This window comes from Diceros bicornis, chromosome 29 (genome assembly GCF_020826845.1).
Source record: "Diceros bicornis minor isolate mBicDic1 chromosome 29, mDicBic1.mat.cur, whole genome shotgun sequence".
NCBI lineage: Eukaryota > Metazoa > Chordata > Mammalia > Perissodactyla > Rhinocerotidae > Diceros > Diceros bicornis.
Window position 1 is genome coordinate 19,214,819 of NC_080768.1, and position 14,491 is coordinate 19,229,309.

Consider the following 14,491-nt stretch of genomic DNA (forward strand, 5'->3'; position numbering starts at 1 on the left):
AGATAAGCAAAAATTATTAACAGCTTAATTGGATCCAATCATAACTTGGGTAATTCATTTATGGTAAACTGATAGGATGTAGCCATATAGCTATTAAAATGACTTTGATTTATATGGACACAGAAAGATATTTATATCAAATTATAATAGGAAATCAGCAGGATATAAATTACTGAATATCTCAATACTAATTTATTTTTAATATAAAAATACATATACATTAATAGAGAAATAAATTGAAAGGAAATACATTAAAATGTTAACAGCAGTGGTTTATCTCCACGTAGTAGAATTTGATGTAGTCAATCCCAATTTTCTATATTAACTGGTATTAACACTCTTTAAAAATAAAAACAGTATATTTAAATCCAGCAGGGTACTTCTATGCCAGATATCCTTTAAATTCTGAATTAGTAATTGTTTTCTGCAAAATCAATAGCTACAACATCAGGCAAACTGGATATCCCAGGGTTAGTTTTTAAATTAATCAACAATATGCCTCTACTGATGGAGATGCTGAAAAGGGAAAATGTAAGACTCTGTACATGGCCCAAAACAATGTCAAGTGTGATTCTATGATGGGAGTGGTAGTCTAAGAATGATTACCAATTCAAAATTCAGGAAAGCATCTATGCAAAGAAACCCATTGAAAAAGGAAAAGAAAACTAATCATAAAAAAGAGATTTTTAAAAAATAATATCACAGTGGGGAGGATTTTTCTAAACATAGCACAAAATACAGAAGCTATAGAAGATTCAACTACACAGCAAAAACTGCAAGAAGCAACATTAAAACAAACAAGAACTGGGAAAAGTCTGCAACTAATATCACAAAAGAATAACTTCCTTAATACCTAGTTACCTTTTATAAATCAAGAAAACCACACAAGGAAAATATTTACAGATATAAATGCAAAATTCAAAATAGTCATTATTTTGGGGGGAAGGAAGAGAGAAACAGTCAAGGAGATGCCCACAGAAAGTGTGTAAGACATTAGTAATATTTTATTTTTTTCCTTTAAACTAGGTGATAGGTTCACAGGTATTTTATTATTATTTAGTGGCTCTCTCTGTGTGGAAATGTACGTGTGTGTGTGTGTGTGTGTGTGTGTATATACACTTATGCATATCTACCTACCTATACATATATTCTGTATGCATATTTCCAAAGACAAATAAAGCATTAAAAAAGGTTTGATTACACTATAGGCCAAGATAAAGGGAAAGAGACAATTGGGAGTGAAAACATATGTTGATATTTCTGTGGAAAACAATGACATACATAAAAATTGTAAGGCACATACTTTGTGACTCAGTATTTCTACTTATAGGAAATTCACCCTAAATATCTAATTGAACATGTATTATATAAAATTACTTTATACAATGCTGTTTATTGTAACATCATGTGTTACAGTGAAAATTTGAAAACAAATTACTGACAGGGAGCCTAGTATATAAAACACACTAGTGTGCTTTTGAATACACATGCACTGTAATAAGAGAATGAAGAAAAAATAGACAGATATAGGTAGATAGACAAAAGGAATTCTGTGATATATTGTGAAAAAATATGTGGAAAAGTATGCTATAATTAGTCTATTAAAAAGAATTTAAAATCCTCACCTCTACGGACAGCTGATTTTTGCAAGGCAGCCAAGAACATACAATGGAGAAAGGAAAGTCTCTTCAACAAATGGTGTTGGGAAAACTGGACAGCCACATGCAAAAGAATGAAAATAGACCATTATCCTTCACCATACACAAAAATTAACTCAAAATGGATTAAAGACTTGAATGTAGGACCTGAAACCATAAAACTTCTAGAAGAAAGCATAGGCAGTACGCTCTTCAACACCAGTCTTAGCAGCATATTTTCAAGCACCATGTCTGATCAGGCAAGGGAAACAACGGGAAAAATAAACAAATGGGACTACATCAAACTAAAAAGCTTCTGCACAGCAAAGGAAACCATCAACAAAACAAAAAGAAAACCTAACAATTGAGAGAAGATATTTGCAAACCATATATCTGATAAGGGGTTAATCTCCAAAATATAAAAAGAACTCATACATCTCAACAACAAAAAAACTAACAACCCAATTAAAAAATGGGCAAAAGATCTGAATAGACACTTTTCCAAAGAAGATATACAAATGGCCAACAGGCACGTGAAAAGACATTCAACATCACTAATTATTAGGGAAATGCAAATCAAAACTACAATGAGCTATCACCTTACACCCGTCAGAATGGCTATAATTAATAAGACAGGAAACAACATGTGTTGGAGAGGATGTGGAGAGAAGGGAACTCGCATACACTGCTGGTGGGACTGTAAACTGGTGCAGCCACTATGGAAAACAGTATGGTGATTCCTCAAAAAATTAAGAATAGAACTACCATATGATCCAGCTATTCCACTGCTGGGTACTTATCCAAAGAACATGGAAACATGAATGTATAAAGATATATGCACCCCTTTGTTCACCGCAGCATTATTCACAGCAGCCAAGACTTGGAAGCAACCTAGCGCCCATCAAGGGACGAATGGATAAAGAAGATGTGGTATATATACACAATGGAATACTACTCAGCCATAAAAAATGATGAAATAGTACCATTTGTGACAACATGGAAGGACCTTAAGGGTATTATGCTAAGTGAAATAAGTCAGAGGGAGAAAGTCAAATACCATATGATCTCACTCATAAATAGAAGATAAAAACAACAAACACATAGAGACAGAGATTGGATTGGTGGTTACCAGAGGGGAGAGAGGGAGGGAAGAGGGTGAAGGGGTAATTCGCACACGTGTATGGTGATGGATGGTAATTAGTCTTTGGGTGGTGAACATGATGTAATCTAGACAGAAATCGAAATACAATGATGTACACCTGCAATTTATAGACTGTTATAAACCAATGTTGAATCAAAAAAAGAAAAGAAATTTATACATGCTTGTATATTTACAGAATCTCTGGAGAGGGATATTTGGTTGGATGGAGTAGATGTAAGGAAGTGTAGGTATTATTTATGCAAAAAATACATTTTAAAAAGTTTCCACATAGCCTTGTAATTTAGCCATCAAAGTAAATTAAGTGCCTTTTATAATTATACCTAAGATGGTTCCGGTTACACAAATTAAAACTTTAACAGGGGAAAGGGAATTGCAGGAAATATTCCATATCAAATTAATTATAGTTGTATTTGTGTGACAGAGCTCGGAGGGGGTAGTTCATATTTCTCCATTTTCATGATGACAGCTTGCAGACACTTAACACAAACTTTCAGTGTTCTTCATAAGCTATCACAAGGAGTTGCTCCTGGCGGAATTTGAAGAAAGGTAGCATACTAGTTCCTTCCTCCTGTGTAGGGAAAACATTCAATTACTCTCTCAGGCCATTCAACAAAGACCCAAGTCCCAGTACATAGCACACTGGCGAATCAACAAAAAAGATACCTCCTCAGCTTACTGGAACCATGCAGTCTGTCCCAAACCCTCTCTGAGAGAACAGAATAGATACAAAGGTCTTCAGTGAATTGCTTTCTTTCCTGGGGGGAGATGATGATGAGGAGTTAGAACTGTTCTTTGAGTCAACATCTGGACCTAGGCTGGTTTGTAGCACTGTCTTCTGAGAATACCACAAATGTGCCCCCCCCATACACACGCCGGCCTACACAAGTTATTTAATTTTGCCAAATCAAAACCAGAGCCTGAATGTGCATGTGTGTCTGAGTGGAGAAAGAGAGGGAAAGTGCTACTGTGGCAAAACAGGAAGGTAGGTAGATGTTCGTTCAACTTTTCTGTAGGTGAATTTTTTTTTTTTTTCAAAATAAAAAGCTGAGGTGGAAAGGAAAGTCTGGCAGGAAGCCTTTCCTAACACTGAAAACTTAAGATACAAGGTTCCCTAATCTCAGCCAGTTTCCAGTATTCGAGGCCTAAGAGTGGGGAACTGGGGGTGTAGTTGAGTGGCAGTATCTGAAACTTTGGTTGGAGGGGTAGCGCTCTTGTATAAAAGACCCACTATTCCCTATCTTCATCTTTCTTTTAACATGTTTTTATCATCATAGTCTTTAAGAACCATCGTGACAACGTATTGCCTACATTAGTTATTGACTGCCGTATAACAATATTACCATAAACTTAGTGCCCGAAAATGATACACAACCATCCTCTCACTGGTCAGGAGTTGGGACTAGCTCAGCTGGGTCCTCTGCAAGCCTACACTCAAGGTGTCAGCCAGGGCTGAGTTACCTTTGAAAGCTTTACTGGGGGAAGATTCACTTCTGAGCTCACGTGGTTGTTGGAAGCATTCAGTTCCTTGCCGGGTCTTGGACTGAGGAACTCGGTTTCTTGCTGGCTGTTGACCAGAGGCTGCCCACAGTTTCTTGCCTTGTGGACCATCTCAAATGGCTGCTTGCTTCCTCAAAGCCAGCAAGGGAGAGAGTCTCTCAGAAAGACAAATGTTGCAATCTTATGTCACACAATGACAGAAGCAACATCTTGTTACCTTTGCTGTGTTCTGTGGGTTAGAAGCAAGTCATAGGTCCCATTCACACTCTAAAGGGAGTGGATTACACAGGCACAAATACCAGGTGGTAGGGTCATGAGGCCATTTTAGAGACCGTCCACTATGGCACCTTAAAAAAAGAAAGTCACTGTTTTTTAAAGAATGTTCAAACTGCTGTTCCTTATAGTTTCAGAGATCATTTCCATTGAATATCATCATCCCTAAGACCCCCACATTTCTCATTTCATATAACTGAAGCCAAGTCTCTCCTGGGGAATATCTGCATCCTTTTTTACGCTTTGTTTCTAGTTTGGATATTTCCAAATAAGTTTGGAAATTCCAAACATTTAAAATATTCTAAGAGAATCTTTTATCCTGTTTGATGCTATCCTTATGTTAATATAATCATCACAGATGTCAACTTAAACAAATTTTTAGAAATTTATATGACTTTATAAATTATAATTTGGAAAGTTTTCTGAAATTTTACATCATTTTCCATGGACCATATTTTTGCAGTGAGATCTGTAGTTCATGGCATTATTTTCTCTTATTAAATTGCTTATGCTATAATCTCTTCCTTCTCCAAGAATAGGTACCATTCCCAATGTCTTACTTTCAAAAATATTGAATTCTATGCTTTTTTACTCCTTCCTAAAAGTGAAAAGATTTTCTCATGATATCCACAGATACTAATATGCATACCAAAAGGATGGAGTTCCAAAACTCTCTTCAAATCATTGATTATGATTATGATACATTTGTAAAAGCATTTTACATCCTGACTAAACAGAGACAAATCCTGAATAAACAGGGGTTTGCAGACACTATAGATAATTCTTCATTTCACCCATTTTCACTGAGTACCTCCCAGATGCCAGGCACTGGACTATTTTTTGGGACACAGACTTTATCTTCTAGGAACACATATTCCAATGATAGAAAACCATCCTTCTGTATGATATCGCTACATAAAAGAAGATGCAACTATGGCTATGGTTTTTCTGTGTAAACTTGTTCATCAAAGAAAAAGATGAAACCAGACACAAACCTTCCTCTGAGGGAAACTCTTCCTCTTGTCAATCAGTCTCTAGTCCTCAAATTCCTTATTAAGATTATCCAGAATATTCTCAACCTCCTTCTGAAAATGAAATAAATGTCCTCTGTAAGGCTTTGACTCTAGAAAAGGACCCCATCAGGGGAAGGGGAGGAAGCCATCGATACTCAGTCAGCAGTTAATATCCATCAAACCAGGCCTCACATAGGTTTCCCTATCCATGGTGTCAATGTTATTAGTGGCCAGGAGAACCATCAGGGAACCTTTACTCTTTACGTGCTTGCTATGTGCCAAGCACCAAGAGCTTTAGAGTTATCAACTCATTTAATATTTTCCAACAACTCAAAGAGGTAGATACTATTATTTCCTATTTTATGGATGAGGAAATTGAAGTACAAGAGAGGTTATGTAATTGATCCAAAGATTTCTACCTAATCAATAACGAAGATGATGCACTAGACTTTGAGACCAAGCAGGCAATCTAACCCACTATTCCTCTGCAGCTTTGGGTATCAATTACTAGCCCTCTATTTCTGATATGGAAATGGACACACAAAAGAGGTAGGTGTCTGATTCTGTCTCTAGTATAGCTTCAGCTGCTCTGGAGTGGTTGGTTGCTCTTTTAAGTCAAGTAAGTAATGCTTGGCTATCTTTGTCAGACATGCATGTCTATCATTGAGAAGAACACTCAAATTCAAATTCAAATTAGGACAGCCGTTCTTGATTTTAAAGGATTTACACTCAAATCCTTCCCTGGTATTTTCCACTGATTATCATCTGGAAGAAAAACTATTCGTCAAGAACCACTCAAAGCAAAATTATGCCTTGGGGAAGCCTTGAGAAGACTACATTTTACCAACCACTGGCCATACTGAAATCCTGGTCTCATCTTTTTTTTGGGTTACATGATAAAATCAGACTTTTTTTCCTTTCTTTTTTGATCCTAAGTAATGTCCATAAGTCATTCTGTCTCCTCAGAATGAAGTTATCATTTTCATCAATTGGAATTTGCTTCAGGATACTTGCTAATTATGCCCTTTTTTGGTGGGACAATCTCAGGTGTTCCAAGAGGAACAGTAGATCTCAGTGCCCTCAGGCCATCCTTATCTCAGCTTTCCAGACTATTCTTTGGTTATACTGTCTCCAGAACACTCTTCCTAAAAGAATCTCAAAGGTCCTCACAGGGGTCAAAAACTAGCAGATCAACATTTTCGTTGTTGTTAGAATTTTATTTGAAAGATTTCAAATAAAAATACTGATTCCTATTTCTCTTGGAAAATAATGGGAAGATCCAGCAGACAAAGAACATCAAAACCTAATTGAGCATAGTTTCCAAACAGATGAAGACTTAAATGCCTTTATGTTTTTCGTAACTTTTTTTCTCATAACCTTAGAGAGATTACAGGAAATGGTCTTCCTTATAGCAAATGAATATTTAAGTTCAACAATTCTTTGATTTTTTTTTCCTGAAAAATTAAAGTAATTATAAAATCGAATACTTTCTTAAGAGTAGGACCTACTGGCGGTGGTGTGCTGGTAAATGTTTAACAACCGGCTGAGGGTGGGGAGCCCTCATTTGTAGCATTCACTGATTTCCATGGTGTAAATACATCCAACACGACTGATTTCAAAGTACAAATGTGACGTCAACTGACTAGCACAGTTCCTGAATATGTAACAATTGGCTCTAGTAGGCTTTAGTACAGCAATGAGTGGAGGGAACTAACACAAAAGAATTATCAGGGGTTCAGATTAAAGGAGAAGTCTACTAGTTGAAGTGGGGAGAAACAGGAACAGAAAGAGGCTGAATAATGCTTTCAGTCAAATTTGACCACCTACCTGAGTAACACAAAGGAAAAAAAAAAAAGAGTAGCATTTCTAACGTTATTCCATTTTTATGACACTGTATCTCTCCAGCCACCACAGACACAGAGAAATACTCACACTAAGTTGCTTTACTTATTTCTGTACATAACGCAGTTAAGGGGCAGTCTTCTGGAAACTTCTATGAAAGATTTTTTTGCCTAATAAATGAGAACTGAAACCAACATAAAGTCCTACACCTATGTTAAACAATACTAAGACCAAACAAAGAATTTAGAAATTTGCTTTGGGCAATTTACTTCTGAAAGATAAGACTGTGGGCCACCTAAAATAGCTTGATTAACAAGAGTGGCATACTCATCAATAGTTGTTTAGGCCCTTTGCATGCTGTGATTACTGAGCCTATGCTACGATGTCATAAACTTGCCCCAAACTCTGTCACTTCTCTGCCTTGCAAAACCCACCTTAGAAATTACTGACATAGGCCCTAAAACCCTGTAAACATCGTTCACTAATTTCCCCATTTGCAGCCATATGAGATCCTGTCAAGTGTGTTTTCCCTTCCTGCAGTAAGTCTAATAAACATACTTTCTGGCAGTCTTATTGTGGGAATAGGAGTCCTGCTAGACATGAGAGAATCTTAAAAATAGAAATCTCCCCTCCCCGCCCCCACTTTGGACGCTCTTGTTTGGATGAGGGTAATGCCCAGAACTCCAACAACCACCTGTGATCAATGAAGGACACTGCTGATGACAAGAGGCAAAACGTTGAGGATGGAAGGGAATGAAGGATGGACGGAGGGTGGCAAGGATGGAAAGAATATGGACCAGTCTTCAAATTAATGAGCTGTCAAATCAGCCTCAGGTTCACTTACCTCCAGTCTTCCCACCTGCTTATGGGTGTTTTAGACTTTTCCATGCTGCTTTGTCACTCAAAGCAGTTGTGGTAGAGGGAGAGCATTTCCAGTGAGCTACAGATTGGCAGGAAGAGCATGCTTGCACTCACAGACAGAGGCACAGACCCTTGGTTAGGTCAGATGACATTCTCCATTTGTTTTTATAAAGAGCAGAGAAACTTCACTGGAGTAAGGTGGCCACACAGAGCAAGAGCAGATATCTTGGTCCATCTTCCAGCTGCTATTGACACTCTTTGCACAAGTCAGTCTCATGATAGATCCCAAAAGTGGAGTGTTAAACTGAACCATAGACACTTTATACGTAATGCCTAATTATTATTCAAAAATACTTATACACATGGTTTATGTTCGTAATATTTCTACTTATAGAAATTCTATAGACATCGAGACCTGACTGGTATAGGAAGTGTCAGCAGAACACATCCTTACCCTGGGGGGAAAGTAAAACCTGTTAGCCCTTAGATTTATATTCTCAGTCTCCTGTTATTCTGGGTGCCTGGCAGATCCTACATTCCCATAGTGATTAATTTATTAAGTATCAATCAGTTGTTAATATTAATAACACTTAATATAATAAGTATTATTAATTTATTAAGATTAATAATTAAGTTTATTTTATAAATTACTAAGTTAATTTTAAATATTCAAAACAATTCTCATCCATCTACAATTCAAACCATTGCTTACGACTTGTTTACAGCTATCAAGCTTGCTAACTATTAGCCTAGGAAGTGCAAGCTTTTTGTTAGACACAAGTTTGAGGAAACATTGCAGCATTGCTGGAGGACTAAATCACTCCCAAAATAACCAGTAGCGGATCGCTGACCTCTGCACCAAATCCCAGCTGGAACATCTCCACGTGTTTCTCTTTTTTCCTTCAGGTATGTTCTTATAAGAATAATTTTCTATGTTAGACTGCTTTCATTTTATTAAGTTTCCCATAGGCTTCTATAAGCCTGCAGCAGTTGATAGTTTATTGATTTGTTTTTACCAAACTTTCACTTTATTTGCCCAGGATTCAAGCTTTCTGAGGAGCTCTCTGGACCTTCACTGCCTTGTCTCTTATTGGCTTCTCTTCTGATTTTCCTCCTTAAATTGTTGAGGTTTCCTCTTTTTTTCTTTGCCTTTCTTTGGAATTATATAGATTTTCTCATGAAAGCCAAAGGTCTTGATAACACCTCAGTTAGAATACTTTAAAATATCCCTCATATTATATAACTGTCATAGAAATAATCTGATAGTCCAGGTAACCTCTGACATTAAAATTTTCTTAGTTGCTTAAAGAAAATATAGCCTACCATTTATTCATTCTTCAGTGTTTTAAATTTAATTTACTTTTATCAAAATAATACACATACTTTAGTTCATAAGATCAACAAGTACTATAAGGTTTAAAATTAAAAAAACAGATCAAAACAAAACCACAGGTCCAAGCCCGTCTCCTCTATTCCTGCTACCTGGACACAATCATGTTCAACTCAGTACTGTCTTAGAGAATTTACATCTTTCTTTTAATTATTAGGCATTATCAATAGCTCCCTACCATAAGAAATAAGGATTAACTTGCGTTCTCCCCTACTCCCTACACGTAACTTCCCCTCCCCCATCATTCCACTATAGTCATAGCAACACTTCATCAAATCCTTTTTCGTTGTGTACTTTGTGACCACAGAAATATCCTTCAGCTGAGCAAACGTAAATACTCTTTATTAATCAACAACTTTGCGTATGGAGTTAATAATCGTCTCATTTTTCCATGTTTAGTTTTCTTTCCTTATTTGTTTTTTAATGTACCAATCACTAATTTGTTCCTTAAACTTTCCTATGGAGCTATAAAGTTCTTCTTGACATAGTCAAATATCTATCGAATAATCAGTTCTATTTTTTTTTCCTTCAAGTTACCTTTTTGTGAATCTTCTACTTTTTGTTTTAATTTGGGCTAGCCATTATGTCATTCTGGGAATTTTCTTCTTCATCATCATTTTGGTAGTTCCCATATCTGTCCTGTTTTGCATCTACCATTTCTTGTTACTCTCCCATTGTAATGGAGCACATTCTATTATAGCTTTGCAAGCAAAGGTATTTCCACACTAAATTAATAATTTGGCTAGGTATGGAATGTAAGTTGGCAAGCATTTCTCCCCAGAATTGGGAAAGGCATTACTCCTTTGACTTTTATTTTCTAATACCAATATTGAGAAGTAAAAGCCATTCTGCTATTAAATTTTACATGTGTGACCTATTCTCTCTCCCTCTTGAAGTTAAAATCCTCTTTATCTTTGATATTCTAGGATATCCCTGATAATGTTCTGCCTTGGTGTGGATGCTTTCATTCACCACACTGGCACATGAGGGACATTTTCAATGTAAAATCCATCAATCTAAAATCTGTTTGAAATTTTCCTCCCCTCTACTTTCTCTCTTCTCTCTCTTTGGAACTCCCATTGGTCAGTCAGATGGTAGACTCTCTAAATTAGATATAGATTGATCTACTTTTGCTTTTTCAGCTATTTTTCATCTTCTTGCTCTTTCTACAATATTTCAAATTTTTTTCTTTCCAACTTTTTTCACTGAATTTCTTTACTGCTTTCTTTTGTATTGCTAAGTTCTTTTATTTTTTGTTTATACGTACACAGTATTTCTAGAATATCTTTTCATCTCTCTGAAGATATTAACAGTAGTTTTGAGGTTTTCCTCCAAATTCCACTTCTTACTATTGGTCTTTATCTTTGATATTCCAGATTTTTCTTAAATGATCATTTGTCATCCATATCTATCTATGAGTAGGATACTTAAAAGGTAATTCGGAAACTATGTGGGACACCAAATACCACGTCTTTTCTCTTGGGCAACTTTCCTTTTGGTTCAATATTCTCCCTTGGGTCAAGGGAAAAACCTGATTGCCAGCATTTTAGAAGCCAAGTGGGGGTAGGGACCCGGATCTCACTATTCTGTATGCAGACCTTATTTTCTCTTTTTAATATAGTATCTCACCAATAACCAACTCATTAAGAAAAAGGCCATTCATTTTTAACAAGAAGTCCATTCACTAAATATTTAATGAGTGGTACTGTGGGACACTCACAGTGTTTAAGGATAGAGACATAAATAAGACATCTTTTCCAAAGGGAAAATGCATTTTTTATATATACTCTATGAAAGTATGGCTGTATTGTCAAACAAAAAGAACACGCCACTAACCTTTCATTGGGGAACAAAACCCATCATGTTCTCAACTAGCCAATGGTAATATATATATATATTTTTGACACCTAACAGTATTAGGTAGTATCTTCTCTTGGACTTAGTTTTTAAAAAGATAGAAGAGTTTCAATCCTTGTGTGAGAACTCTAATTTAGAGAAACTTACCCAAAGAGAGGAACTGCAAGTGCTTCAATGCTGAGAAACCAGTAGCCAAAACAGGACTTTCAAGAACTCCTTGGATTTTGATAGCATGTGAAAGCCACAGGGCAATTTCCCAGAGCAACCATCATGGACCCACAGGGAGATGGCTCTTGGGATTTCCAATTAGTACACAGTCTTAACCTGTAATTGTCCATTTTTAATCTATGTGTAGCTATAGCTGTCTCTTTAGTAGATACTTTATGTGACCTTTGCCCCTAAGCCAGAATTACTATACTCCATACACGTAACAAGAGTAAACTGCTGTGCATATGTAAATAAAGATCATTTGTTCTTGATGATTAAAAAGGTTTAACTCCTCCTCACAGTGGATTCTATTTGAAGCAAGTGAATCAGGCTACACGTTCACCTGTGGATACATCTCAGGCTTTATATCTGCGCTAGAAAGCTAGGCTGCTCTTGGATCAGAAAATGTTCAGTTCTGATTTTTTAAGGCATATATTCAGAGACATACTTGGCAAAACCTGATGGTCCATGGATCATGATGAAATACTAGAAAAATCTACTTCATTAGCAGCTATTATCTAGACACAACAAAAAGCAAAATCAACTCTGACAAGTCCTTAAGCACAATTGTACTCCAAAGCTCCAAAGTCAAACTGTCTCATCTATTCACTGATATCAGAGAACTTTGTTTTGTTCTCGCCTATAAAATACTTGGCATATAGTGATTAATTAATAAATACATGTTTTCTTTTTCACCATTCATTCCAAGCCCTTGCCATCATGCAGTTTACATTCAGGAAAGGGAAGACATAAGTTAAATAAATATTAATTCAGGTAACGAATGATGCTCTAAAGAAAATAATGTAGGGTAAGAGAAAGAGTGGGAATTAGATGGAATGTTCAGGGAAGGCCTTTCTTTGTGGAACGTAGATTGAGGAAGACAAGAGTGGCAGCAACCCATTAGACAGTAGTCTAAGTGAAAGAGTTTGGACTAGAGTGGTAAGAGGAAAGAGAGTAAAAAAAACAAGTTTGGATACTAGAATATATATATATATAGAAAGTAGAGGTAACAGTACTTGCTGATGGATTGAACGTAGAAAGGGAGCAAAATAGAGGAGTCAATGATGACCCCTAAGTTGAAACAAAGTGAACCCGTGAAGTTTACGTAAAACACAGGATGCCTAAGATGTCAGCACATTTGGGAATGTACTTGGCTTTGACTGGGAGTGGGGATGACAGTCTTGATATTGACATGTCTTTTTCATAAGTTTTTGAAAAGAGGCTTCAGTCTTAAAAGAGGTGAAGCACATCACACACTATTTTCCCAAATACTCTAGACCTAGAGAACGAGCATCTCTGTCTTTCCCTCCACAACAAGCCATCTAAGTCCATGATGAAGATAAGGAGAGTATATTCTCAGAGGGAATTCACATTTATAGTCCCTGGACTAAAATTCATTCATCTTTGAATCTCAACATCATATGTAGGAACAGCTTTAGGCCAGCCCGGTGGTGCAAGTGGTAGTGCGCGTGCTCCGCTGTGGCGGCCCAGGGTTTGCTGGTTCGGATCCCAGGCGCACACCGACGCACTGCTTGTCAAGCTATGCTGTGGCGGCGTCCCATAAAGTAGAGGACGATGGGCACAGATGTTAGCTCAGAGCCAGTCTTCCTCAGACAAAAGAGGAGGATTGGCATCAGATGTTAGCTCAGGGCTGATCTTCCTCAGAAAAAAAAAAAAAAAAGATGTTAAAATGTAGGAACAGCTTTTAGCTTCAGAAATTTCACAGGCCAAAGAGCAAGAGGTAAGGAGATGCAACAAGTACTCTTAGACCCTCAGACCCACGCCCTTTTTCAAATAGAAAATCCACTAATATCTTTAAGTGTTTGGAATGACCACATAGGTCTCCTCCCTGAAACAAGAAACACAATACTGGATAATCTTTAGCTGATTAGAGAGTGTTCATTGAGATGAACAAAAAGCTCATTAAAATACTCATTTAGAAAAAACGTATTCACATAAGGATTTAATGTGTTTTCTAATTTACAAATATGTCAAGACATTTCATGAAAATAATTTTACATTAAGTCTCCATTAACTGCTTTCAAGAAATGTGAATTTCACTTTCACATCTTCGCCAGGCCCCAACTACCCACCCCCTCCCCTCCAGTCAACCTGTTATCTGACCGAATACCTTTAGGGAGATAGAATCGGTGTGGGTGGAAAGAATAAATAGCCTGGTTTTTCAAGTTTGCATCGCTCTCTGTGATTTTTAGCATATTTCTGTCTGGGTAAAATAAAAATAAAGCATCTACCTCTTAGAGTTAAAAGAAATAGACGAGGTAATATATATAAAGCATTTGAAACCCTACCTTGCAGAGAGCATATGTACAAACTTAAATTATTTTAATATGTAATATTTACATTCAACATTCTTTTTATCAGTCTACCACATGAAACTATTGCTGCAGAGAATTCCTTCCTCTCACATGGAGGTAAATTTCTAATCTCACACTTGGTTCCCTTTCGGGGCAAATGTCCCATTCTCTTGCATATTTTGCAATTTGTCGACACACAAATGCAAGCTTCTTCACCTCTTTCCACTCCCCATCTGTTGCTATTTAACTTCAACATACCACTGATGGGCAATTATCACATTCTAATCAGGCAATTTGAGAAATCAAAGTTTCAAATCACTTCCCCATTCCCCATGAATTCTTTATCTCCTCTTTACCCTTATCTTGCTTTATACAAGATCAGGAAAATTAACTACAGTGAATGTCACTTACCTTGCCTTCTTTTAGCCGCAGACAGA

At 36.7% G+C, this 14,491-nt stretch overlaps 1 long non-coding RNA gene across 3 annotated transcripts; it reads right to left on the reverse strand.

Annotated features, from left to right (window-relative positions):
- Window positions 1–1,094: 1,094 nt before the first annotated feature.
- Window positions 1,095–8,833, reverse strand: LOC131393958 (uncharacterized). 3 transcript variants are annotated; one of them, XR_009216022.1, is made up of 4 exons: window positions 5,565–8,833; window positions 4,258–4,476; window positions 3,463–3,554; window positions 1,095–3,367 (listed from the first exon to the last, which is right to left on the reverse strand). It is a non-coding gene; the product is annotated as an uncharacterized LOC131393958 (long non-coding RNA). The 3 variants fall into 3 exon arrangements; XR_009216021.1 differs by having other exon boundaries at window positions 4,258–4,525; XR_009216020.1 differs by lacking the exon at window positions 5,565–8,833 and having other exon boundaries at window positions 4,258–4,854.
- Between the last annotated feature and the right edge of the window lie 5,658 nt (window positions 8,834–14,491).